The 27,724-nt window shown below is 46.9% G+C and overlaps 1 protein-coding gene across 4 annotated transcripts in view; it reads left to right on the top strand.

The window, feature by feature from the left end:
- The window catches only part of ATP5MC2 (ATP synthase membrane subunit c locus 2), a 494,192-nt gene that overhangs the window by 446,841 nt on the left and 19,627 nt on the right, over positions 1–27,724 (top strand). The window lies entirely within an intron of this gene.

Genomic DNA, 27,724 nt, shown 5'->3' with positions numbered 1-27,724 from the left:
GCAATGCCCTGCACAAGCACATGCCTACAACCCCCTTATCCTCCAACCCAATAGCTCCCTTCTCAGCTGCCCTCCACTCCCTTCAGGGGCCCTGTGTGGACCACCCCCACCATTCCCTGTCTCCATTCACCTGAAATGCTCCTGTCCACCCCCTTTCCAGCCCCACCTGGATGACATCTTACATCCTTCCTTCTTCCCTCACGTCTCTGTCTCCTAGCAACCCCATCTCGTTCCCTGAATCCCTTCCAAGGAAATTAGAGATAATGGATCTCTCCTCTCTCCATCTCAACCCCTCTTTATTGATCCTCCTTTAATGAAAGTTAATTATAACAATGATTTAATTAATAGAATCCCTCTCTTCCTTTATTGCTTCCCGTATTAAGACTATTAATAAATACGAGCTGGGCTGACAGAGGCATCCATCACCCGCGTGGGATTCCCCCCATCCCTCCTTTTACCTTCCCCCTGTCCCCCTCCCTCTCTTGGCCTATAAACTTGCCGGGGTAGTGGGGGTTAATCAGAGAGGAATTATGAGCCAACATCCCCAGCAGGAGGTGCATTTAATGAAATCATGTGTGATTTATTTTCTGGGGGAGGTTGGGGCGAGAAGAATCTGGGACCCACACCTCCTGGCTTACAAAGGATGGCTGCCTTGTGCCAAAAAGGAGAAAAGCAGACAAACAGGGACCCAGGCCTCTGCTCCCATGCCACAGCCCTTGCCAAGCCACACATATACCCACAGGAGCCACATGGCTAGCTGCACAAGGCCACTGATAACAGACGCTGTCAGACAAAGCACTTAAGAGGACTGTGGTATAGGTTTTGTTCTTTCCCACCTCCAAAACTTCACATGGGTCCTTCTCACCTTCCTTTCTCTCCAGCCCTATTCTGCTTCACTGTCCCGAATCTGCTTCATACTCCCCTCCTCCATGAAGCCCCCCAGTCCCCCACCAGGCTCCTCAACATGGATATCTAGAGTTTCTAGCTGCTTCTTTCTCTACCCTTTGTGTGTCTTTCTGGGGTGCAATCTGCAATTTCAGACTGCAATTTCACACTTTTGTGGCACCATTTCTCTTCCTTACGCGTGATTTGCCTATCCCAGTATCCAAAGCATGGCCCCCGACACAGAGGGAGCTCAAGGAAGGGTAATTGACTGCATGGGCCAGAGGAAACCCAGGGGCAGCCGGATTCCAATTCTAGTTCTCTCTCCTATTCACTGAGTGGTATTTGGCAACTCAAGCCTTTCTTCTTATCTTCTATAATGGATCATCCCTTTCCTCCCTGCTCCCCAGCATCCATGCAGAAGCTGATAGACCTGAATGGGCTTGAGACTCTAATGTGAAAGGAGATGTCAGCCAAGTAGCAAATAGGAACTCGTGTCAGTATTTGGTGGTGAAAGAATGAATCCAAACACACCACTCCCCACTTACTGAACCTCAATGACCGCCTGTTACCTACAGGAACGAGCAATGTAGATTGCTTAGTGTGCCAGTCAGGGTCTTCACTATCTGGTCCCAACTTGCCCTTCCATTTCCCATCTACCCTAAGGAACCCTGTACTCCAGTATAACAGAACCATTCCACAAAAACATGCACTACTTTCTTCCTAGCTCAAAGGATACCACCTGCATGAAGCCTTACAGTTATCCTTGGACATACCACATAGAGCACTTTATAAAAAGATGCTACGTGTGTTTACAACTTTTTCTTCTCCCTAAACTATAAGCAGCTTGAGGGCAGATTCTGTGCTTATCCATCACTGTGTTCCTAAAATCTAGTATAGAGACTGGAACATAGGACCAGTCCTCCAAAAATAATCTTTAAATTATTTTAATGAAATGTTTTATACATACAAAATAATACATGTAATGAATAATAAAATGAACATCATTGAGCTCACCAACCAGCTTCAAATAAACATTACCAATACCATTAAATGAAGTGCCATATGTTGCTTGAAAGAACAAAATGTGATGTCAGTTGGGATAGAGGTGTTTCTTCTTTTTTTTAAACAGTCTTGCTCTGTCGCCAAGCCTGGAGTGCAGTGGCACGATCTCAGCCCACTGCAACCTCCGCCTCCCAGGTTCGAGTGATTCTGCTGCCTCAGCCTCCTGAGTAGCTGGGATTACAGGCACGTGCCACCATCCCCGGCTAATTTTTGTATTTTTAGTAGAGACAGGGTTTCACCAAATTGGTCAGGCTGGGGGATAGAGATGTTTCTATTAATTCAGGATACTTACACAGTGCTCTGTGTGGGTCAGGTGCCAGGGAATGGAGATAGAATAGTCAAAAACCCCACCCTCAGAGAGCTTGTAGTTGACATAAATTACCAGATACAAGGAAACAAGATAAATGCTACATTAGAGGTATGCACAGCATGCTCCGGGACCACAGAGAGGCAGATACTTAAGAAGACTGGGGAAGGCAGAGCTTCCCACAGGTGATAATGTGGGGTAGACATGAGCCAAGCACGTGCAGGCAGAGAGAACAAAATATGCAAAGACAACTTACTCAGAAGTCTATACACTTCAGGTAGGGCTGCCAAGTGAGGATCTTACCCAATGTGGGAAGTGAGGCTGGAAAGGTGAACTCCTGACATTTATTCATACATTCACTCAACAAGTATTAATTGAGTGTCCACTATGTGTCAGGTGCGTTCTAGATATTGGAGAAACAGCATGAACAAAATAGGAATTGGCTAGGTACAGTGGCCTGTAATCCCAGCAACTTGGGGGGCCAGCTTTGAGCCCATGAGTTCAAGACCAGTCTGGGCAACATAGCAAGATCACTTCTCTAAACGATTTTTTTTTTTTTTTTTTTTTTTTTGAGACGGAGTCTCACTCTGTCGCCCAGGCTGGAGCGCAGTGGTGCAATCTCAACTCACTGCAACCTCCGTTTTTGGGTTCAGGCAATTCTCCTGCCTCAGCCTCCCCAGTAGCTGGGATTACAGGCGTGAGCCACCAAGCCTGGCTAATTTTTGTATTTTTAGTAGAGACGGGGTTTCACCACGTTGGTCAGGCTGCGCTTGACCTCCTGACCTCGCGATCCGCCCCCCTCACTTACAGGCGTGAGCCACTGCGCCCGGCCAAAAATTTTTTTTTTTTTTTTTTTGAGATGGAGTCTCGCTCTGTCGCCCAGGCTGGAGTGCAGTGGCCGGATCTCAGCTCACTGGAAGCTCCGCCTCCTGGGTTCACGCCATTCTCCTCCCTCAGCCTCCCGAGCAGCTGGGACTACAGGCACCTGCCACCTCGCCGGGCTAGTTTTTTTGTATTTTTTAGTAGAGACAGGGTTTCACCGTGTTAGCAAGGATGGTCTCGATCTCCTGACCTCGTGATCCGCCCGCCTCAGCCTCCCAAAGTGCTGGGATTACAGGCTTGAGCCACCGCGCCCGGCCAAAAAAAAAAAAAATTTTAAATAAACCTGGCATGGTGACAAGTACCTATAGTCCCAGCTACTCAGGAGGCTGAGGTGGGAGGATGGCTTGAGTCCACGAGTTCAAGGGTACAATGAGCTGTGATAGCACCCTACAGCCTTGGGTGGCAGAGAAAGACCCTGTCCCCAAAAAAACAAAAACAAAACAGGAATTTCTGCCCTCATGGAGATTATACGCTATTGCCAGATCATGAAAGTCCAGATAAACCAGTTAGAAATCTTGTAATAATCCAGGTAAAAATGGTGAGCATCAAACTTAGTGTCAAGGGGAAAAGAAGCAGAATTATTTAGGAGGCTGAATTAATGAAACTTGGTGAAAACTAGATATGAGAAGTGAGCAGAAGGAGTCAAGTTTATCCCAAGTTTCTGGTTTCAATGACCAGATAACTCATGATACCATTCACTAAATAAATACAGTTGGTCCTCCGTATCTGTGGGTTCTGCATCTGCAGATTCAACCAACCATGGATCAGAAATATCTGGGAAAAAAATCACAAAATAATAGTACAACAACTGGCCAGGCACAGTGGCTCATGCCTGTAATCCCAACATTTTGCAAGGCCAAGGTGGGCAGATCACCTGAGGTCAGAAGTTCGAGACCAGCCTAGCCAACACGATGAAACCCTGTCTCTACTAAAAATACAAAAATTAGTTGGGCGTGGTGGTGCGTGCCTGTAATCCCAGCTACTCAGGAGGCTGAGGCAGGAGAATCGCTTGAACCCAGGAGGCAGAGGTTGCAGTGAGCTGAGATCGCTCCATTGCACTCTAGCCTGGGCGATGAGGGCAAAGCTCTCTCTCAAAAAAAAAAATTAAAAATAATAAAATAATACAGTATAACAACTGTTTACGTAGCATTTACATTGTATTCAGTATTATAAGTAATCGAGATAATTTTAAATATATGGGAGGATATGGTAGGTTATATGCAAATATACCATTTTATACAAGGAAATTGAGCATCTGCAAATTTTGGTATCCTCAGGGATACTGAGTAGCAACTGCAATACAAATGGAGAAATACATTTGAGGGGGAAGATGACCGGTACAATTTTGGCTTGTGGAATTCTCAATGTCTTTGGGATCTTCCCAAGGAGAGAGAGGTCCAATGGGCAGTTGGATAGATATTTAAGTCAAGAGATGAAGAGAGTGTGAAGTTGGAGATAGAGATTTAAGGTTCCTGAAAGCAAAGGTGATGAGAGTAAAGAAAAGTCTGGCCGGGAGCCATGGCTCATGCCTGTAATCCTAACACTTTGGGAGGCCAAGGCGGGTGGATCACGAGGTTAAGAGATTGAGACCATCCTGGCCAACATGTTGAAACCCTGTCTCTACTAAAAATATAAAAATTAGCTGGGTATGGTGGTACGTGCCTGTAGTCCCAGCTACTCGGGAGGCTGAGGCAGGAGAATTGCTTGAACCTGGGAGGCAGAGGTTGCAGTGAGCTGAGATCGAGCCACTGCACTCCAGCCTGGCAACAGATCGAGACTCTGTCTAAAAAAATTAAAAAAAAAAAAAGAAAGAAAGGTCTCCCTGCATATATAGAGAGAAGGTAAGAGGGCCAAGGGTAGAACCCAGGAGAACAGCATGGAAGGGAGGTATGGAGAATGCAGAGTTATGGAGAAGACAGAGGGATCAGTCAGAGGGGTAGGAAGAAACTCAGGAGAAATGAGCCAAGGAGAGAAGCCAGTAATGATAGGTGCAGCAGGGAGGCCTGGGAAATAATTCCTGGAAAGCACTGGATTAGCAGCCATTGGTGGCTCAGCAAGAGGAGCTGGAGAAGAATGTTGGAGATGGAAGTTACTGCATAACTGGACTTCACAGAACCTGCAATAGAGACACAGTTCTTCTGATCTGTGGGAATTAGGAGTTTGTCTTCAGATTCACATAAAAACAAGGGCTTCAGGCTGGTGCACTGCCTCATGCTTGTAATCCCAGCACTTTGGGAGGCCGAGGTGGGAGGATCACTTGAGCCCAGGAGTTTGAGACCAACCTGGGCAACGAAGTGAGACATCATCTCTATTTTAAAAAACAAGGCCAGGTGCAATGACTCACGTCTGTAATCCCAGCACTTTGGGAGGCTGAGGCAGGCAAATCACTTGAGGTCAGGAGGTTGAGACCCACCTGGCCAACATGGTGAAACCCTGTCTTTACTAAAACTACAACAATTAGCCGGGTGTGGTGGTGGACGCCTGTAATCCTAGCTACTTGGGAGGCTGAGACAGGAGAATCACTTGAACCCGGGAGGCAGAGGTTGCAGTGAGCCGAGATTGTGCCATTGCACTCCAGCCTGGGCAACAGAGTGAGACTATACCAAAAAAAAAAAAAAGCCACAAGGGCTTCTGAAAAATGAAGGGTAGGAACCGAGATGTCTGGAACTGCCCCATCAAAGGTCTTGTTGCCTCTGGCTAGCCAGATGTGAGGCACACTCTGAAGTAATGTAAAGCCGAAGCCTGTGCTGTCCACTAGGGCAGCTGCCAGCTGCACCAACCACCCTTGAAACGTGGCTAGTCCAAATTGAGATTATATAAATGTAAATTATGTAACAGATATCAAGGAATTAGAATCAACAAAATTTAAAATAGCTCAGTAAGTGTATATTGATTGCAGATTGAAATGATAATATTTTGGATATATGGCTTAAATAAATGTTAGCATTTAATTTCACCTGGTTCTTTTTTTTTTTTTTTTTCTTTTTTTTGAGACAGAGTCTTGCTCTATCACCCAGGCTGGAGCGCAGTGGCGGGATCTCGGCTCACTGCAACCTCCGCCTCCTGGGTTCAAACAATTCTCCTGCCTCAGCCTCCCGAGTAGCTGGAATGATTACAGGAGCCTGCCATCACACCTGGCTGATTTTTTTTTTATTTTTAGTAGAGACAGGGGTTTCACCATTTTGGCCAGGCTGGTCTCAAACTCCTGACCTAGTGATCCACCCACCTTGGCCTCCCAAAATGCTGGGATTACAGGCGTGAGCCACCGCGCCCAACCTCACCTGGTTCTTTTCACCTTTTTTTTTTTTTTTCAATGTGGCCATTAGAAAATTTAAAATTATGTGTTTGATTCATATTACATTTCTACTGCACAGCACTGGTCTAAGCCCTGCCACAGAATAGGACCTCCACAGCCTGGACGTGCCCAGACTCCCGAATGTTCTTTAATCACCTCAAACTCACAATATCCTTCCTAGCTGGAAAACAAATGCCTGAAATCCCCAAGATTGCATTTTTGTTGCACCTCTGTACCCCATACTGCCAATCCCATAACCCAGGGCCAAAGATTTCAGTCCTCAAGGTCAGGCACAGTGGCTCACACCAGTAATCCCAGCATTTTGGGAGTCTGAGGAGGGAGGATCGCTTGAAGCTAGAAGTTTGAGATCAGCCTGGACAACATAGTAAGACCCCCACCTCTATTTCTTTTCTTAAAAACTGGAATTTTCTGGCCAGGCGCGATGGCTCAAGCCTGTAATCCCAGCACTTTGGGAGGCCAAGACGGGCAGATCATGAGGTCAGGAGATCGAGACCATCCTGGCTAACACGGTGAAACCCCATCTCTACTAAAAAATACAAAAAACTAGCCAGGCGTGGTGGCAGGCGCCTGTAGTCCCAGCTACTCGGGAGGCCGAGGCAGGAGAATGGCGTAAACCCGGGAGGCGGAGCTTGCAGTGAGCTGAGATCTGGCCACTGCACTCCAGCCTGGGCGACAGAGCGAGACTCCGTCTAAAAAAAAAAAAAAAAAAAAAACCTGGAATTTTTTAAAAAAGATTGCAGTCCTCAATACCCCATCTTCAGGATTCCTCTGTGGTGGTCCTTCGCGCTTTTTCTTTCCCCCAGTCTGTTCATACTCACGTGAGAGCAGAGAAGTCCTATTCTAACTTACAAAAGTAGATTTTTTTTTCCTGGCTTAGAGTCTAGAATCTCTCTCCCAACCCTGAATTTAGAAGCCATGTCTTCTCCCTGTTTCCTTCATTTCTCAACTCCCTCTTTGACTTTCCTCCTTTCTAAAACTATGTAAATATGTCAAATTATAAGAAACGTGGTATTATGGAAATCACCCAGGCTTTAGGTCCCTATAGAAACTTCATCTATCTTAAACTGTCTTTGCAAACTGTGGCTAACACCTGCCTGTTTTTGAGAAGATTGAATAAGATCAGATGTGTAAAATGCCTTGGACAGAGCCCGGCACACAGTAGGTACTTTGTAATCTTGAGTTTCCCACTTTTCCTCTTACCTCTGCATATTTGGAGAAGTAGGGAAAGAAACAGGAAGGTTTGGTTCATATGTATGGACTTACAGAACCTCAAAACCAAAAGAGCTCTTAGACACATATTTCCAGTTACTCATTCAGTGCAGAAATTCCCTGGACCACATCTCTCATTGGTAGTCATCCAACCTCTGCTTAAACATCTCCAGGGGCCATTCATTGGTTCACTCAATAAACAAGAACAAGGCACTGTGGGATCCACAAAGAAGGGCTGACACAGATCTTGCTGTTAAGGAGCTTATATATTAGCAAAAAGACGTACAGAGAAATAACCATATTATAAGGTAAAAGCGATATGTGCCAAATGAGATGCCATGACAGAGAACTAACAACCTTGTGAGTTAATTCATGCTCAAAAAAGGGTAGCTCTAATATTAAAATTCCTCCCAAATCTCAGACCTCAGTTTTCCCATGCATTTCATGGAACATGGAACGAGACCCTTACATACTAGGTCATGGGTCATCCTTAAGGAGGACATTCCTGCAATAGCCTTAAAACTCTAGGAGGGAGGCAGGGTGCAATGGCTTACACCTGTAATCCCAGCACTTTGGGAGGCCAAGGCAGGTGGGTCACTTGAGGTCAGGAGTTTGAGACCAGCCTAGGCGACATGGCGAAACCCCATCTCTACCACAAATATAAAAATTAGCCAGGCGTGGTGGCGCACGTCTGTAGTCTCAGCTACTTAGGAAGCTGAGGCAGGAGGATCACTTAAGCCTGGAAGGTCGAGGCTGTAGTGAGCCCTGATCATGCCACTGCACTCTAGCCTGAAAGAGAAAGATTCTGTCTAAAAACAAACAAACAAAAACAACTCCAGGAGGAGGGTGTGGATGGGTGAACATGGAACAGGCACGGGGAGAACTGGGACTGGCTGCAAGATCCTCCAGCCTCTTTTGTACCACCGAGTGATTTCTGGGAGTCCCTAAATGACTGCCTCAGCCTCTACCTACTACCAGCAACTCCTGTCCCCCTAGAAAGCCGTGCACATCCCTACTCCCAGGATTTATTCTAATGGTTTTGCCTGTGCTTCTCTCTCCCTCTTCTCCCCAGCCCTAACACCTTTTCATCATCTTTTATCAGTATCTCTACAATTTTCTTTGTATGTGTCTCTACTTCAGTCTGTGCCTCTCATCATTTTGATTTTTTGTTTCTATTATTCTTGGAGTCTTTCTGCTTCTATCTCTGACTCTCTCTCTCTTACTCTCACCATCCTTGATTTCTTGATAGGTTTCCATTTTTCTGTCTCTGGCCTCGTTTTCTCCCCAGCTGCCGCAAAGTCATAAACCTAGCTGGCCCTGCAGCAGGCAGCCGCCAATCAGTGGGCTCCAGGAATTGAGGGGAGGGGGTCAACAGAGAGATGGGGGATGGAAAAGCTGAGGCACTGTTGCTATAGCAGGGGAGGGGTGAGGTGCAGAAAAGATGTCCCTCCCAAAAGGCAGACACAGCTACCTTCACAGATGGTGTCTGGACTCCTTTCCTACAGATAGCAGATGCCTGGCCCCCACTTACTGTTGTGAGGCAGGGTACCTGGGTCCCTCCCCTGTATTACCCAAACCACGATTTCTCATCCAAAACCCCTGGCCACGGATCACCAGAGATTTGCCTCCTCCTGCATTCTTAGGCCCTCCCAAGATGAGGGAGCTAAAGGGCCTTGAGGGTCTGAGGATGCCTGAGACAGATGCTAACATGGATGTTGAGACAGGAAAGAATGGTCAAGACAGGTACAGTGGCAGATGCTGAGATGGGTTTGGGAGAAGGACTGAGAAGAGGGAGAGTCCTCCCTAGCCAAGGCTGATCCAGAAGCTTGGGTGATCCAGGCTTCTGATCAGCTCCCTGGCCATTCCTAAAGCAGAACTGACTGCCAGAATCCCTGATCTCTGGTCTGGATTGGGGTTCAGCAGCTTAGGGTGTTACTTACTGGTCTACTACTACCCAGCTTGTTGTAAGAAACCTACTGGGTCTGGGGGGATAGGAGGGGAAGGTGGAGAAGGCGAGGGATTAAGGTGAGGGATTAATGTAAGATTTTAGAAGAACACAGGAGGAGGAACGTTTCCATCCTGTTGGGCCAGGAGACAAACCCAGAAAGTGGTAATTCCTGGTGTGCCGGCGACCCCTGCTGGCTGCACACACCACCGCCTGGGAGATGGGAGGGTGCAGCCTGTGAGTCCAAATGAGTGTTGGATGTGACACTGCATACAACAGTGACAGTGCCCACGATTATGTGTGGACACTCCTGGGTGAAGGCAGTAATGTGACTGAACACAAAAGCCCCAAAGGTCAGGCTCAGAACTTCTGGCTCCCCTGTGGGACTCTGGGTGTCTAGGAAGGATCATTGAGCCCAGCATGTCTCCTCACCAGTGTCACATCAGTAGCAGCATAGATCCACTCAGTGAGGCACTGCTGAGGTCAAAGTAAATGTAACCAGTCCACATGTAGGGGAAAGAGTGCAGACTTTGGAATCACACTTACCTGGGTTGAAATCTTGATCCCGTGATTACTAACTGTATGACCTAGAGCAAGTTCCTGAACTTCTTTGAGCCCAGTTTCCTCACCTATAAGAGCATTACAGCAATACCTATCTTAGAGGGTTACTGTGAGTGTTTAGCACGGTGCCTAGCAATAATAAGCATTTAATAGATGCTAATTTTCTGCCTCCCTCTTCCTTTATCGACCTCCCACCCTCAAGGTCGGGCAGGGATTTCAAAAGGCAAATAAACTGGGGATAATGTTGACAATGATGATGGTGGTGGTTTATATTTACACCACTCATGCAAATCATTTTAAACATATTTTTAATACACAGCTTTTTTCCTTTTTATTAGCCAAGCACATCATGATCATGTTTTATTGGGATGGAAATATCCTGATGTTATGGCAGGTATCTAGAAAGATGGCCTTATGAAGTGATAACAAGGCATGACAAATCTTTCTTTATCGTGATACATTTTCATTACTCAGGTTAATCATGAATTACCCATTAGAACACGGGTTTAAGATAAGTACATGACAGTCATCTGTGGAGATCAAAATCTCCTGATTTTCCAATGAGTATCTAATTGTTATTGCTATTGTAGAGGGACAATTAATGCTTAAATTGAACTGGTATTAAAACATTAGAATAACTCAAGGAGATATGACAGGTAGTTAGAAATAGTATATTCTGAAATTAAAAGGAAAACAGATTTCAATTGCACCAAAGAATATTCTAATCCCTGCAGCTGTCCATCGATAGGGGCAGACTGCTTATTAAGAGCTCCATTTTAGCAGGAGTACTGAAGCAGAAACTGGCTGGCTCCCCAGCAGGCTTACTGTGAAAGAGATTCAGGCTGCAGAGGGAGATTGGATAAGAGGCCCTCTGAGCTTCCTCCACAAACACTCTCAAGTGTATGATGAATACTTAGCTCGGTAGAAGTGTCGCTCCAAACGGCATTACTGCCATACCCATAGTAATTGTTTGTCACCATGAGGTCGGGGTAAGGGAATAAAAATAATAACAATGGTGTTCTTTTCCTCTGTGAGATTTTGTTCTCCCAAAAGAGAGGAAAGAGTCCAGAATCATTCCCCCTCTAACCATCCCCACATTTTTCTTGATTTCTTCTGATTCATCTTTCTCTTAGCTTCATAGGATCCATCTTCAAGTATTTTAAAGAAAACCTTACTTAAGGAAAGAGCTTTTTTTATCCTTTAGTTTCCTGCCTATAGGAGGTGGGCAGGCAATGAGGATGGGAAGAGGGAACAAACATTTGCTGAGTGCCTATTAAGTTTAGACATTATAATTTTTGCATTTGATTAAGAGAGGTGTGTATGTGCTTTCATGCAAGTAAGTGTATATATATATATGTATTCCTGCAAGTGTATGTATATATTGTTTTGTATCTGTGGATGTAAATGTGATGAATCTGAAGGAATTCTCTGCTGTTCAAGCCTCTCTGAACAGGGGTCTGGGGTCTTGGTATCTAGCTTATTCCAGGGAAATCTGTATGTAGCTCCTCTGAGGATTTCGATATCTTCCCTGTGTACAGACTACTCACGAATTAGTTCTTCTGGCTCCAGGATCTTTGTGCAGGATCCCAGGTTTGTCTGTCCCCATCCTGCGCACAAGTGTGTTGACATATCAAGACTCCTCCACCTCCTTGCTTTCCTGTGTGCATCACAGTGCATGCAGATCCATGTGTCCAACCAGCCCCACCTGAAGCCATGTGTGTCCAGCAGTCCCTCCTCCCAAGGAGGACTCTGTGAAGAGTCCTTGGCACCCTCCCCTCCTGGCCACCCCCACTCCCCACTTTCCATGCCAGGAGATATCTAATTACACAGAAATTAGTACAGAAAAGGATCGTTTGCTTTTATTGCATCCGTACCGGGGCAGCTATAAATCTGGAGCCGCCGCTGCAGCCGCCTCTGGGCACTGTGCAGGCTATACGGGGGCTCTCACCTCCATGCCTCCCTTTTCTCCTGGGCCTCTACCCCTGCCCAGGACCTGAGAGTTCTATTAGGTACCCATCTCAGTAGGGGAAGTGGAGAAAAGGGAGGGTGGGGTCAATCAAAAGAAGACACATAGTAGATGCTTAATAAATGTTCACTAAGTGATTAGAGAGAGGTAGATCCCAGCAATGGTAGTAACTACCCAACTACCTAGACCCAATCACCACAAGATAAATATTTCTAGTAAAATTTCTCTCCGAATTCTTAAGCTCTTACCAGACAGACTTCCTCACTTTCTTATCAACCCAGATGAAGTATATGGAGCTATCAGTCATTCTGGCTTCTACTTTAGAGACCCTGAACTCCTTCTCAGGTAGCTTCAGGTGATGAAGACAGTCCAGGTCCAGATCTTGATTCTTCTGTTTACCACCTAAGTGTCCTTGGGTATCTCCAAACCTGAGCTTTGGTTTCTTATTCTGTGAAATGGAGGACATGAAATCTACCTCTCAGGTTGTTGTGAGGCATCAATGGGAAAGCACAATTAGTCAGGTGTGATGGCATGCACCTGTGGATGCCCCTGCTCCGGGGGCTGAGGCAGGAGGATTTCTTGAGCCTGGGAGGTCAAGGCTGCAGTGAGCCCTGATCCAGCCTGGGCAATAGAGTGAGACTCTATCTCAAAATAAAATAAAATAAAATAAAATAAAGGGAGTCCACTAATTGTTATTATCACTATTAATGTCTTCCTAGCTACCACTTGCACTTCACCACCTTTACTTCTATCTCCTCTTCTCCATCACCCTTTAACCTAGCCTATATGCCAACCAACCCCCACTCAAATAGGGGGCAATAGGATATGCAGGCAGGCTGTGGCCAACCTGGAGTGACTGTTTCTATATGTTAGTGTCTTATCAGAAGACAGAGATGAGGCCAAGTGCAGTGGCTCACACCTGTAATCTCAGCACTTTGGGAGACCAAAGCGGGTGGATCACTTGAGGTCAGGAGTTCGAGACCAGTCTGGTCAATATGGTGAAACCCAATCTCTACTAAAAATACACATACACACACACACACACACACACACAAATTAGCCAGGCATGGCGCCATGCACCTGTAATCCCAGCTACTCAGGGGGCTGAGGCAGGAGAATCACTTGAACCTGGGAGACGGAGGTTGCAGTGAGCCGAGATTGCGCCAATGCATTCCAGCCTGGGCGACAGAGTGAGACTCCGTCTCAAAAAAAAAAAAAAAAAAAAAAAAGGAAGGAGAAAGAAGAAGAAGAAGACGACGACGACAGAGATGAGGACAGGTGACTCCAACAATCCTCCGGCATCTGGAGGCAGTGTTTTACCCATAGCCAACTGTCTCCAAGCTCATTCCTTGACAGTAACTATTTTGATCTCCATTATTTCCATGGAGGGTGTAAATTAGTTCCTTGGAACACTGAAGGGTCTGGTTGTAAATGACTGTGTAGAAAGAGTCAAGGATTTAGGGAATTAGTAGGGAGCAGGAGCTGGGGAATCAGGGTGGAGACTGGAGGCTCGAACTTATCCCGGAGCAAGGTCAAAGGGCCCTTTAGGGGATCGCAGAGACAGAAACCAAACGTCCAGGCTCCCAACTTCCTGCCAACCCAGTTTTCCAAACCCAAGAATTTGGGGTCTCCTCCCTCTTGCCCTCTCCTACACTCATGTCTCCAGCCCAAGGCACTCAGCCAGGAATTCATGAATTTACTCCTATGTGGATAACCCTGAAGAGCTCTCAGTGTAGGTCAGGAAGTGAAGAGCCGGAGAAAGGAAGGGGTGTAACCCCTCCCGCAACCCCACCGTGCTCAGATCTCCAAGCACCATTTGGGCAGGACCCCCTGCTCCCACACTTCAGGGGCAGGAGGAGCCGCAGAAGGAAGCTGAGGCACTACGTCTGTGTCCAGCCTCTCACCCTCGATCTGCGTCCCAGGGAGGGTGAGGATTGGGCGTGAAGGGCAGAGCGGCGTGGGGGGCGCGGATCTCTAGCCCCCATCTCCCCCCACCCCAGCCCCAACTCAGGCTGCAGTCTCTCCTCGTTGTAGCAGCGCGAGAGCAAAGGGACGGGCAGTAAAGATGAGTGATGGCGCGGAGACAAGCAGAAATACACCATCATGAAAATGCTAATGACTCCTTGCTCTCTTTCTTTATGGTTGGAGTAATACAGACTTCAATCATAAAAACAATCTCCCAACATTTTAATGGGCTCCATCATGCCCGCACTTGTCGGTATATTTGAAGAATAAATCACCCTCCCCGCTCGGAATGAATTCGCTGTCAAACTCGGCTCCCTCGGAGAAAATGGATGGGGAGAGAGGATGGAGGGGTTTTTTTTGAGGGGGGGTCCTCCTCCCCCTCTAACTCCCTCCTAGACTGGATTGTTGTGCGAGATGCCTGGATCTTGAAATGGAGGAGGGGGCGGTCGGGAATTAAGGAAGCTGAGCCGGAAGGGAGGGTTTTGGCAAACCCGAGGCAGGGACGCAGGAACTTCACACGGAGAGAAGCCGCCCCTTAAATGGACGTGTAAGAAAGGGGCTAGAACACTGGCAGCATTAGAGGGAAGGGGCAAAATCTTGACCTTGAACCTAGAGAGTGCAAATAAGATGCAGAAAGCGTGCAAATCCGCATTATTTCTGGTTATTTGGTCGGATTTCTTTCAGACTAGGCCTTAGGCAGGGGCGCAGAGGGAAAAGGGAATGTTCAAGAGATCTCCTTTGAGGAAGAGAAGACAGGACAACAAGCAAACCCAGGAGTTTCGGCTCCGACCTTGCAGGTTTCAGCGAACCAAGCCACAGGTCCGCACTGCTGAGAAGGGCCTGAGAGTCCGGGGTAATTCTCATTTCCATACAGGTGGCCGTCAGCCAATGAAAACTTGGGATACGCATACAGCAAGTAGCCAATCCCAGTTAAGGATGAGCCGAACTGACAGGTTTAATTGCATCTTGATTGGTTGTGATGTTGCTAGGCAGAAATCGGGTCCTGGAGATTGATGCGGACAAGAAGGAACAGACAGGTGAATAGGAAAATATCTGGAAACCTAGAGTCCTGGATTGACATGTTTCCTCCTGGGCTCCTTCATTCTCAAAGGATTGATGGGGTCAGGGGAATGACTCTCCCTTTTCTCCTTCTCTTGAGTGGGACAGAGCCCAACAGTTATATATGTCCCCCCAAAAGCCTTTCAAAAAATCTGGCTATTTCGAGGGCCTTCTAGTCTGAAAGCCCCCCGGAGGCCGGAGCTGGGGGGTATTTCATCCTCACCCCAGGTCTTCCAGAAGACTATCTTCAAGCCTTCTGGCTGTGGTTTAAGACCAATTTTCTCTAATATTCTCAGGAAATGGAGAAATCTTGCTCCACACTCTTCCTTCATAATCGCATGACTCAAGGAGCAAGAGATTTCCCTACCTCCTGGCCTCTCCACCCAAGGGTGCCCTCCAGATCCAGCGAGGGGTCAAAATCCTAAATCCAAAGGTCTGTGTAGTGGCATTCCCAAACTCGCTCATTCTGAGCCGTCGTTTGCACCTAATTTGCAGACAGCCGGTCCTTTCCTCCTAATTCCCAACCCCGACCAAATCCACCTGTCTCCCTGCAGCCCCAGCCCCTTTCCTGCCACCCGGCATCTGCGGTTCCTCTCCCTCTGCCCAACTCGCCCCACACCCGACCCCTCTCTGCATCCCACCCGCCCCGCCCCAGCGCGCCCTTGCCTGCAGCCCCCTGCTGGAGACAGGGCCTGGAGCCTCCTGCGGCTCCTGAGTCACAGCCTCCCGGGAGGCCGCAGGGTCCTGTGGGGGCAGAGGCGGGGCCCGCCGCGGGAGCTGCGAGCGCGCGGGTCTGAACTAGACCGTCCGCGAACAATATGCCACCATTTAAATCTGAACGCGCGCCAGCCGCCGATTGTGATGTTAATTCGGAGATGATTTAGGGGGGCGGGACGAAGTGGGGGGCTGGCCGCCTCTCTGTCAAAGTGCTGTCCGGAGCCTTAATATTTGTAATTGAAGCTGATGAGGACTCGGTCTCTGTTTCCACTGATAAAAAAAAAAGGCAGGGAGGGAAAAAGAGCAACTAAATTATGGGGCCGGCACAAAAACATGATTAATCAAAGGTTTGAACTGTCGCCGTGTTCGAGGCCCAGTAAATCTCGTCGGGCCGGGCCCTGCGGAGGCCGGAGGATAAATCTGAGCCGCCCGGTGTTTGCCGCCCCTTTCTGTTTACCTCTGGGTTCGCACGTCAATTAATTCAATAATTGGATTTGAAGAGATGTCAGGAGATTATAGAGGGAGAGCCGGGAGGACTGGGTGTGGAGAAAGGAGTCTGCGAGAGCCGGCGGGGTCAGGTGATGGAGGGAAGCGGAGAGCCCGGCCTGCCTAGGGAGCGCTTCATCCAGCTCGCCTCGGCTTGGGGTTTGCGAGGAGAAGACCCCCGGAAAGGCGGCTGACCTGTGCCTTATTCTCAGCGACGGTTCCCAACCCACCTCTCCAGGCACCGCTCTCATCGAGAAGCTTTCCCAAACTCTACTCTCTCAATTCTGCCTACGTCTTTCCCAATTCCGCTCTCCTTTTGAAGCTGATGAATGTCCCTGCGTGAATTCACTTGCAAGTGTTTATATGTTGGTTTGTGAAGAAGTGCATTGTTCCCTCTGTTTTACCCCATCTGCCCCGGAATTTTCCCCCATAAAGACCGAGGGTTCCCAGAAAAGCAAGGACCAAGACTTCTCTTGGAATCCCCATCCGCAAAGGTCAGAACAGGACTTTTTTCCTCACCCCCCAACTTCCCCTCCCACTCATGCTTAGAATTCTAACCTACAATCGAAGCTACCTTCTGCTTAAGGAAAATACCTTTACAAAAACATGATATACACATGCACACTGACGCCAAACATTTGGTCCCCAGGCCCTCAGCTGCAGCCTAACATGGAAGTAGATGCTTCAGAATTTCGGCCCTTCAGCAACCTGGGGTGAATCCACCAAAAGGATGGACCTGTCTCCTAAAAGGGGAGTGATCTTGATTTGCTATTTGGGAGCATGGCAAGGTTAGGGGAGTCTGCCTGCTATTGTGTGTGTACATGACAGAGAGAAAGGGGTTAATGGGGAGAGAGAGAAAGATGGTGGGTTTCTCTCCCTGGTCTCTATAGAATTTTATGCAGGAATGGAGAAGGTTTAAAAAAAAAAAAAAGCATACAGGAGAACCATGTAAATGATTCTGAAAAATGACAAGATGAAATTGGAAGCCAGGGAAGGTGATGAGGGCAGAGAAACAAAGGATGTCCTGCCAGGCTGCCTTGTGGTAAAGAAGCCCTACAGAAGGACACCGGCAGGCACCTCAGTGGAGGCTGCAGCCAGTCTGCCCTAGGCCAAAATTCTGAAGCACCTACTTCTACATCAGCCTGCAGCTGAGGGCCTGGGGACCAGCGGTTTGGGATCAGTGTGCATGAGTATGTAATATATTTGTAAAGGTATTTTCCTTAAATACATGGTGAGAACAAAACACACAGCTACCCTTGACACACAGGCAAGGGAAACCAAGGAGGGAGAGCTGAGTCAAATAACAACATGAGTAGTATAGCAAACCCATTTTTATTTGAGCACAACAATTTTTTTTTTTTTTTTTTTTTTTTGAGACGGAGTCTCGCTGTTGCCCAGGCTGGAGTGCAATGGCGCAATCTCGGCTCGCTGCAAGCTCTGCCTCCTGGGTTCAAGTGATTCTCCTGCCTCAGCCTCCCGAGTAGCTGGGATTACAGGCGCCTGCCACCACACCCGGCTAATTTTTCTATTTTTAGTAGAGACGGGGTTTTGCCATTTTGGCCAGGCTGGTCTCAAACTCCTGACTTCAAGTGATCCACCTGCCTCAGCCTCCCAAGTGCTGGGACTACAGGCATGAGACACCGCGCCTGTCCTAAGCACAACAATTTAAAACACTGGCTGAAGCCAGTCAAACATGCTCACTTGTTCAGATAATTATCATCCTGGCCAGGCGCCGTAGCTCACACCTATAATCCCAGCACTTTGGGAGGCTGAGACAAGCAGATCAAAAGGTCAAGAGTTCAAGACAAAACTGGCCAACATGTTGAAACCCTGTCTCTACTAAATTACAAAAATTAGCTGGGCATGGTGGTGCGTGCCTGTAGTCCCAGCTACTTGGGAGGCTAAGGCAGGAGAATCGCTTGAACCTTGGGAGGCAGAGGTTGCAGTGAGTCGAGATCGCGCCTTTGCACTCCAGCCTGGGTGACAGGGTGAGACTCTGTTTAAAAAATAAATAAATAAATAAAATTATCATCCTTTGTCTCCATATGTGGGAGGCAAAATCCCATCTATGAAAGGACAAAATGGAAGATTTAAGCAGCTTTGGTTTCTATGTGGAAGCTCCTCAAAGAAGTCAGCCTTTGCCTGTTCTTTCTTGTTACTTGGTCTCAGTCTGTTAATGGCATTGATCCAACTATCCAGTCAAAAAGGAATTGGGGACTGGGCATGGTGGCTCACACCTGTAATCCCAGTACTTTGGGAAAACAAGGCAGGAGGATCACTTGAGGCCAGGAGTTCAAGACCAGCCTGGGCAACATAGCAAGATCCTATCTCTATAAAATAAAACAATTAGCTGGGCATGATGGCACACACCTGTAGTCCCTGCTGCTTGGAAGGCTAAGGTGGAAGGATCACTTGAGCCCAGTAGGTCAAGGCTACAATGAGTCATGATTGTGCCACTGTACTCCAGCCTGGGCAACAGAAGGAGACCTATAGAGGAGACGATAGAGGGAGAGCTGGGAAGAGTGCCTGTGGAGGAAGGGGTCTGTGGATAGCAGACACCTCAAAATAAAAATAAAAATAAAAATAATAAAAAATAAAGGCCAGGCACAGTGGCTCACACTTATAATCCCAGCACTTTGGGAGACCAAATCCAGAAGATGGTTTGAGGCCATGAGTTTGAGACCAGCCTGGGCAACACAGTTAGACCCCTCATCTCTAGTAGTTCTAGCTACTAGGGAGCTGAGGCAGGAAGATCGCTTGAGCCCAGGAATTCAAGGTTGCAGTGATCTATGATTGTGCTACTACACTTCAGCCTGGGCAACAGAGTGAGACCAAGTCTCTGGGGAAAAAAAAAAAAAAAATGGACCCACCCCCTGCCTTTTAGTCATAGCCTGGTTTTGGTTATATGCTCTGTGAATGAACTCTTGATAGCAAGCATTCTGTATACTGGGAAATGTTCTCATTTAAACCTAGACATTGTGCTGACATACCTTTAGAACCATGAAAGTATATATACAAACCTAGAAATGGGACAGGTACAGTGGCTCCCGCCTGTAATTCCAGCACTTTGGGAAGCTAAGGCAGGAGGATCATTTGAGCCTAGGAGTTTGAGACAAGCCTGGACAATATAGCAAGACCTTTTACTAAAATAAAAAATTAACCATGCATGGTTGTTATATTAGTCCATTTTCACACTGCTATAAAGAAGTACCTGAGACTGGGTAATTTATAAACAGAAGAGGTTTATTTGACTCACAGTTCTGCATGGCTGGGGAGGCCTCAGGAAACATAATCATGGTAGAAGGTGAAGAGGAAGCAAGGCATGTCTTACACGGCAGCAGGAGATAGAGAGAGTGAAGAAAGCCACACATTTTAAATCATTACATCTTATGAGAACTCACTATCACAAGAATGGCATGGGGGAAACTGCCCCCCCTCCATAATCCAATCACCTCCCACCAGGTCCCTCCATGGGGATTACAATTACAGATGAAATTTGAGTGGGGACACAGAGCCAAACCATATCAGTGTTGCATGCCTGTATTCCTAGCTATTTGGGAAGCTGAGGTGGGAGGATGGCTTGAGCTCAGGGGGTAGAGGCTGCAGTGAGTTATGATGGCACCACTGCACTCCAGCCTAGGCAACAGAACGAGAGCCTGTCTCTATAATAATAATAATAATTAAGTAATAAACCTAGGAATTGAGGAATGGTGTCATAGAAAGAAATTAGCATCAGGGGTCCTTCTTCTGCAGCTCTCTCTATACTCCCCATCAGCCAAGCCTTTCATGAAGCCATCGAAGTCTTCATACTTAATCTCTCAAAACAAGGACATCTGGCCAGGTGCGGTGGCTCACGCCTGTAATCCCAATACTTTCGGAGGCTGAAGTGGGCAGATCACTTGAGGTCAGAAGTTCAAGACCAGCCTGGCCAACATGGTGAAACCCCTTCTCCACTAAATATATAAAAATTAGCCAGGCATGGTGGCATATCCCTGTAGTCCCAGCTACTCAGCAGGCTGACGCAGAAGAACCACTTGAACCTGGGAGGAGAAGGTTGCAGTGAGCTGAGATCGCACCACTGCACTCCAGCCTAGGCAACAGAGCAAGACTCCATCTCAAAGAAAAACGACACCCATCTTGTAAATGGCAATACTACAGGCTGCCCCTGATACCACAGAGAGATGAAAGATGAGATTTTTCTGCAGTATAATTGTTCATGTAAAAAAAAAAAAGAAAGAAAAGAGAAAAGAAAGACGACATAATCACCACCAGATTTAGGCAGCTGGGACTGGTGGAAAGAGCACTGGCCTTGGATCCAGAAGAATTAACTTTAGGTCTGGGGCTGTCCCTATGTGATCAGAAGGGGCTGAAGACCTGAGAGCTGAAATGACTTCTGCAGCTCACACAGTGAGTGAATGGCAGGGCCACCTCAAAAACTCACTTCTTGGCCGGGCGCAGTGGCTCAAGCCTGTAATCCCAGCACTTTGGGAGGCCGAGGCGGGTGGATCACGAGGTCAGGAGATCGAGACCATCCTGGCTAACATGGTGAAACCCCGTCTCTACTAAAAAAATACAAAAAACTAGCCGGGCGTGGTGGCGGACGCCTGTAGTCCCAGCTACTCGGAGGCTGAGGCGGGAGAATGGCGAACCCGGGAGGTGGAGCTTGCAGTGAGCCGAGATTGGGCCACTGCACTCTAGCCTGGGCCACACAGCGAGACTCCGTCTCAAAAAAAAAAAAAAAAAAAAAAAAAAACTCACTTCTCCACTCTCCCAGTTTCTTCTATAGACAGCATAGTATGGAATCACACTTCCTGGGTTCAAATACAGCTTCTCCTACTTACTAGCTGTGTCTTAGTTCCCGCTTCTGTAAAGTAGGGATGATAATAGTTTCCACTTCACAGGGTTATGATTAGGATTTAGATAATTAATGCAAAGAAATCAGGCTGGGCTCAGTGGCTCACACCTGTAATCCCAGCACTTTGAGAGGCCAAGGCAGGAAGATCACCTGAGGTCAGGAGTCTAAGACCAGCCTGGCCAACATGGTAAAACCCTGTCTCTACTAAAAATACAAAAATTAGCCAGGTGTGGTAGCGCGCACCTGTAATCCCAGCTTCTCAGGAGGCTGAGGTAGGAGAATCACTTGAACCCGGAGGCAGAGGTTGCAGTGAGCTGAGATGGCGCCACTGCACTCCAGCCTGGGTGACAGAGCGAGACTCTATCAAAAAGAAAGAAAGAGAGAGAGAGAGAGAGAGAGAGACAAGAAAGACAGATGAAAGAAAGAAAGAGAGAAAGAGAGAAACAGAAATAAAGAAAGAGAGAAAGAGAAAGGAAGGAAGGGAAGGGAAGGGAAGGGAAGGGAGGGGAGGGGAGGGGAGGGGAGGGGAGGGGAGGGAAGGGAAGGGAAGGGAAGGGAAGGGAAGGGAAGGGAAGGGAAGGGAAGGGGGAAGGAAAGAAAGAAAGCGAGAAAGAGAGAGAAGGGAGGGAGGGGAGGGAGAGAAAAGAAATCAGCACAATGTCTAACACACAGTAAGTATTCAATTATAGCTGTTTTTATTATGATGATGAACATAGTTCTCATAATCGACCAACCTGAATGACACAATTGGCAAAAGGTATTCACCATGCCTGTAAAATGCTTCTGATTTAATCACGAGGACCTAAGGAAAGGAGTTAGCACTGCCTTGAAAAGACAGTAGACTCTCTGCCTTGGTGACTCTAAAGACCACTTCTCCTCTCAAATCATTCTTACACCGTTAAGACAGCTAGATCTAGGCTCATACAGGAGAGGTACACCTGGAACAGCCATATTAGTAGCTTGTAATTCAGTTGTCTCATTAATTAATTTCCATTCATTGAATGCCTATTGGAAAAGCAGCATGATTTGTCAATCCATCAAACCTGTAGTGAAATACCATTATGTGCTCAATACTTTTATAGGCAGTTATCAAATTACATTATTAGCTACTCCAGTGACACATATATATATTTTTTTTTAACTTTTAATTTAAATTATTTTAAAAATAGAGACAGGGTCTTACTATGTTGTCCAGGTTGGTCTCAAACTCCTGGGCTCAAGTAATCCTCCCACCTTGGCCTCCCAAAGTGCTGGGATTACAGGTATGAGCCACCATGCCCTGCCCCATTAAAACCTTCGTATCCCTAGCACCTAGCACAGTTCAAGCACATAATTTTTTTTTTAATATAATAGAGACAGGATCCTGCTATGTTGTGCGGGCTGGTCTCAAACTCCTGGCCTCAAGTGATCCTCTTGCCTCAGCCTCCCAAAGTGCTAGGATTACATGCATGAGCCACTACGCCTGGCTGCACATGAGAACTTAATACATGTATGTTGAACAAATACACAGAAACCATGGGAAATTTTAGAGAATAAGAATTATAGTTCCTGCCCTTCATAAGCTAAAATTCTAGTTGGGGAGGCAAGACTTGCACACATGTAAGAGAAACAGAACAATACAAGAGAGTGAACATACTAAGACATAAGTAAGTTCCAGGTGACATAGACTAGGAAGAGCTCAAGGTAAGGGTGGAGGGCAGGCAGAATGCTAACATGGAAGGAGTGGGCCTCAAATAAAGAGTAGAATTTGGGGTTGGGTGGCCAGGCGCAGTGGCTCACACCTGTAATCCCAGCACTTTGGGAGGCTGAGGCAGGTGGATCACCTGAGGTCAGGAGTTCGAGACCAGCCTGACCAACATGGAGAAACCCCATCTCTACTAAAAATACAAAAATTAGCCAGGCATGGTGGCCTGTGCCTGTAATCCCAGCTGCTCAGGAGGCTGAGGCAGGAGAATCTCTTGAACCTGCGAGACAGAGGTTGTGATGAGCCGAGAACACGCCATTGCACTCCAGCTTGGGAAACAAGAGCGAAACTCCATCTCAAAGAAAAAGAAAAAAAAAAGAATTTGGGGTTGGGTACGGTGGCTCACGCCTGTAATCCCAGCACTTTGGAAGGCTAAGGCAGGTGGATCACCTGAGGTCAGGAGTTCGAGACCAGCCTGGCCAATATGGCGAAACCCCATCTCTATTAAAAATACAAAAATTAGCCGGGCATTGTGGCATGTGCCTGTAATCCCAGCTACTAGGGAGGCTGAGGTAGGAAAATTGCTTGAACCCAGAAGTGGAGGTTGCAGTGAGCAGAGATTACACCACTGCACTCCAGCCTGGGCAACACAGCAAGACTTCATCTCAAAACAACAACAAGAAGAAGAAGAATAGAATTTGGAATGACTGAGAAGGAGGGAGAAGACATCCAGCTGCAAGCTGAGCAAGAGTGACAGCATGTGGTAAGAATCTATACATGTTCAGGGACAGTGATTAAACCAACTTAATCAGAGGTTCAGTGCCTGTGTTTAAAAGACAGAATACAGGTTGGACACAGTGGCTCATGCCTGTAATCCCAGCACTTTGGGAGGCCAAGGCAGGCCAATCGTTTGAGCCCAGGAGTTCAAAACCAGCCTGGGCAACATGGTGAAACCCTGTCTCTACAAAAAACTTTAAAAATTAGTCAGGTATGGTGGTGCAGCTACTTGGAGGCTGAGGTGGGAGGATAGCTTGAGCCCAGATGGCGAAGGTTACAGTGAGCTGAGATCGTGTCACTACACTCCAACCAGGATGACAGAGTGAGACCCTGTCTTAAAATAAATAAATAAGGGCCGGGCACGGTGGCTCACACCTGTAATTCCAGCACTTTGGGAGGCCGAGGCAGGTGGATCACCTGAGTTCAGGAGTTCAAGACGAGCCTGACCAATACAGTGAAACCCCATCTCTACTAAAAATACAAAAATTAGCCAGGCGTGATGGCATGCTTCTGTAGTCCCAACTACTTGGGAGACTAAGACAGGAGAATTGCGTGAACCCAGGAGACAGAGGTTGCAATGAGCCAAGATCACGCCACTGCACTCCAGCCTGGGTGACAGAGTGAGACTCCATCTCAAAAATAAATAAATAAATAAAATAAAATAAAATAAAAGACAGAATACATATGTGTTTGCAACCATGTGTTTCTCTGATTGTGTTCCTAGTCACCAAGGAACGGTGTTTGGCTTTTCTTTTATTTTGGATTATTCACACCTTTTCTCCCTCTGTCTTAACATGAAAACCAAGAATCAAAACAGTAACCAGCTGCTACCCTCAGCAAAACAAACAGATTGTAAAAGCAATTACACCATTACCACTTCTCATTTATCTGCATGCAAAATAACTTACTCTCCCTCTTTCTCCCACATGATTCCAGGCTGGGCTGGGATTATTACTGCCTAGATTATTACTGTCTTCTTTATAAACTCCTTTTTCTTAGACTCATTTCTGCCAGATAGCCTTACAAAAAAAAAAAAAACATAATTTTTTTCCCCAGCCTCCATGGTTACTTTAAGGGAAGCATGGCAGTGAGTGGGAAGAAAAACAATGTGAACTGAGTAGTGGTTATTAAATACCAAGTGCTTTGCACACCATTGGCTTAATTCTCACAATAACCCTGTAAGGTAGTTATTATTATCCCCATTTTAGGAGTAAGAAAACGGAGCCTCAAAGAGCCTCCTCAAGTTCAAAGAAGAATAAAGAAATATTACAATAGGAATTTGAACTAGCTGTATATGATTTCGGAGTCCATGCCTTTAGACTTGGCCAGAGGGATTTTATCTTTGGTGCCTGTATTTTTAAAGACGGCCTCATCCTCCTCCAGAAGGAGGATAACTTAAGGTCAAGTGGATGTGTCTACCCAGAGCTCGTTTCTCCCCACTCCTAGACCATGCTCCAGTTACCAGAATCCCCTGTTGAGCAGAGCAGCCCCTTGGAAGGCCACAGCCCACAGCCTCTTCCTGGGGGCTGATCTCTTGAGAGCACAGACTGAGCTACTGGGGGCACATTCTTAGTCCTGTTGGCCTGTAGTGCAGATGGAGTTTAGATGTATGGCCTTACTGAGCACACAGTTTTGCGTGAGGCCCCTTCGGCAGTGAGACAAAGCTATGAATGGAAAGAGAACATGAAACAGACAGGGGCTTGAAGGAATTCCAGAATTCTAAATATAAACCTTCCAGTTGATATTGATACATTTGTCAAGATAAGAGGGTAGGACATGTTTACTTAATGGTTTCTTAGCTTTGATTTATAACTTTTACATATTTAGATATTCAGTATCGGGGCCTAAATTTTTCTCTTGCCGCAAGCCCCACAAATACTAGAGGTGGGTTCACTCATCTCACTACAGCACTCTGATTCTTCCTTCTGCCCTTCCCATTCTGTTCTTCATGGCTAGAAAGCCCACAGACTTGCCCACCAGCAATTCCTCTCTTCATTCTCACAGCTTGCCAAATTCACCTTTTCATCGGAAACTTTTCAGCTTATTATAAAAGGGGGTGCTGATTTCTCACCCTTGCCCTTCCATGGTTGCCGTGACTTCTCCTGCTATTCCCCACCTAAAGAGGATGTAACTAACTTACAGTGCATGCTTGTAGTCATTTTTTTTTTTTCTTCTTGAGACAGGGTCTCACTCTGTCACCCAGGCTGGAGTGCAATGGTGCAATCTCAGCTCACTGCAACCTCTGCCTCCCGGGTTCAAATAATTCTCCTGCCTCAGCCTCCTGAATAGCTGGGCCACCAGCTACTCCAGGCACACGCCACCACACCCAGCTCATTTTTGTACTTTTAGTAGAGACAGGATTTTATCATGCTGGCCAGGCTGGTCTCGAACTCCCGGCCTCAAGTGATCTACCCACCTTGGCCTTCCAAAGTGCTGGGATTACAGGCGTGAGCCACTGTACCCGGCCACCTGTAGTCATTTTACTGTCTGTCCTGCCACTCTTCTGTCCTGTATGTCTAGGAGTCTTCAGGCTGCTTATGGTACTCAACAGTGGCTCCCTTGAGCTACAACCCTGTTTTAGCCTCTATGGAGAGATATTGTGGAAGATTCTTGCTCTTTGATGAGCTTTAATCAAATACATGAGGGCCTAGTGATTCAGGTAAGGTTGGAAAAATAAGAACAGAACCAAAGGTATCTAGAGAGAAGTTTCCATTTCATTTAGTGGGAAGAAAATAGAGGGAATAGAGCCCAAAGAAAAGGTTAAACGAATGCAGGGTAATTGGTTACAAGACCAAGTTTAGAGGAAGGTTAGCCTTAGGGGTAGGCTCCTAGGTTGTGAAGCCTGGGGAGGTGGTTCCTCGAATGTGGAGATGGATTAGGCTTGGGAGAGAGTCACAGAATGGCACCACTCGGTGACCCAGGCCAGAAAACTGAGCGCCATCTTCACCTCTCCCTTCTCCTTTATCTCCTACACCAGTCAATCACTGAGGCCTGTCAGGTCTTCCTTTGAAAGCTCTCTGAGCTCTGCCTACTTCTCACCATTCCCACTATCACCCCCAAGCTTAAGCTATCCCCATCTCCCACCTGGATTTTGACAACAGTCTCCTTTTTGCTCTCTGTGCTGCCAGCCCTGCCCTTTCTCATCAGTCCTCCACACTAGAGCTAGAATGATCTTTTTAAAATGCAAACCTGAGCCTCTCACTCTCCTGCTTAAATGACTCCTTGTTGCTTTCTGGATAAAATCCAAATGCCTTAGCTTGATGCTCAAGATCCTTCAGGATCTACCCACCAACAACTAGTCTCATCTCTTTGCATCCTGCCACACCACAACTGTTCATTCTGGCCACACTGAATTACTTGCCCTCTGTTGAAGAGACACTTAATCCCTCATTTCCAAGCCTCTGTACTTATTGCTGCTACTCCATGGAACATCCTTCCATTTCCTCCCTATACAGTTTTTTTAGGCATCTCAGAAATGTCACCTCCTTCTGGAAGGCTTCCTTGACTACTCCTTCTCAGCACTGTGATGCATGTCCATCCTATGTATTTCCATGGCACCCACTGCTTACCCCTTTTATAGTACTATTGTTCTGTGTTGAAATTATTTGCCTTTTATTTAATAATCCTATGTATCACCTGTTAGACTATAAAGTTGTTAAGGGCAAGGACTCTATCTTATTCACTGTTCAATCATTCACAAAATTTCTGTTGAGAGCCTAGTATGTGCCAGGTACTATTCTAAATGCTGGGGATACAGTGATGAACAATGTCCCTGCCTTAGGGAAGCTTATCTTCTAGTGGGGTAAAAGCAATAAAAAGTAAAAATAGGCCAGTGGGGTGGCTCAAGCCTGTAATCCCAGTACTTTGGGAGGCCAAGGCGGGCAGATCGCCTGAGGTCAGGAGTTTGAGACCCGCCTGGCTAACATGGTGAAACCCCATCTCTACTAAAAACACAAAATTAGCCGGGCATGGTGGTGCATGCCTGTAATCCCAGCTTCTCGGCTGAGGCTTGAGAATCGCTTGACCCTGGGAGGCGGAAGTTGCAGTG

This window comes from Macaca mulatta, chromosome 11 (assembly GCF_049350105.2).
Source record: "Macaca mulatta isolate MMU2019108-1 chromosome 11, T2T-MMU8v2.0, whole genome shotgun sequence".
Classification (NCBI taxonomy): Eukaryota; Metazoa; Chordata; class Mammalia; order Primates; family Cercopithecidae; genus Macaca; species Macaca mulatta.
Note: the sequence above shows the minus strand (reverse complement) of the source record. Positions and strands in the feature narration are given on the sequence as shown.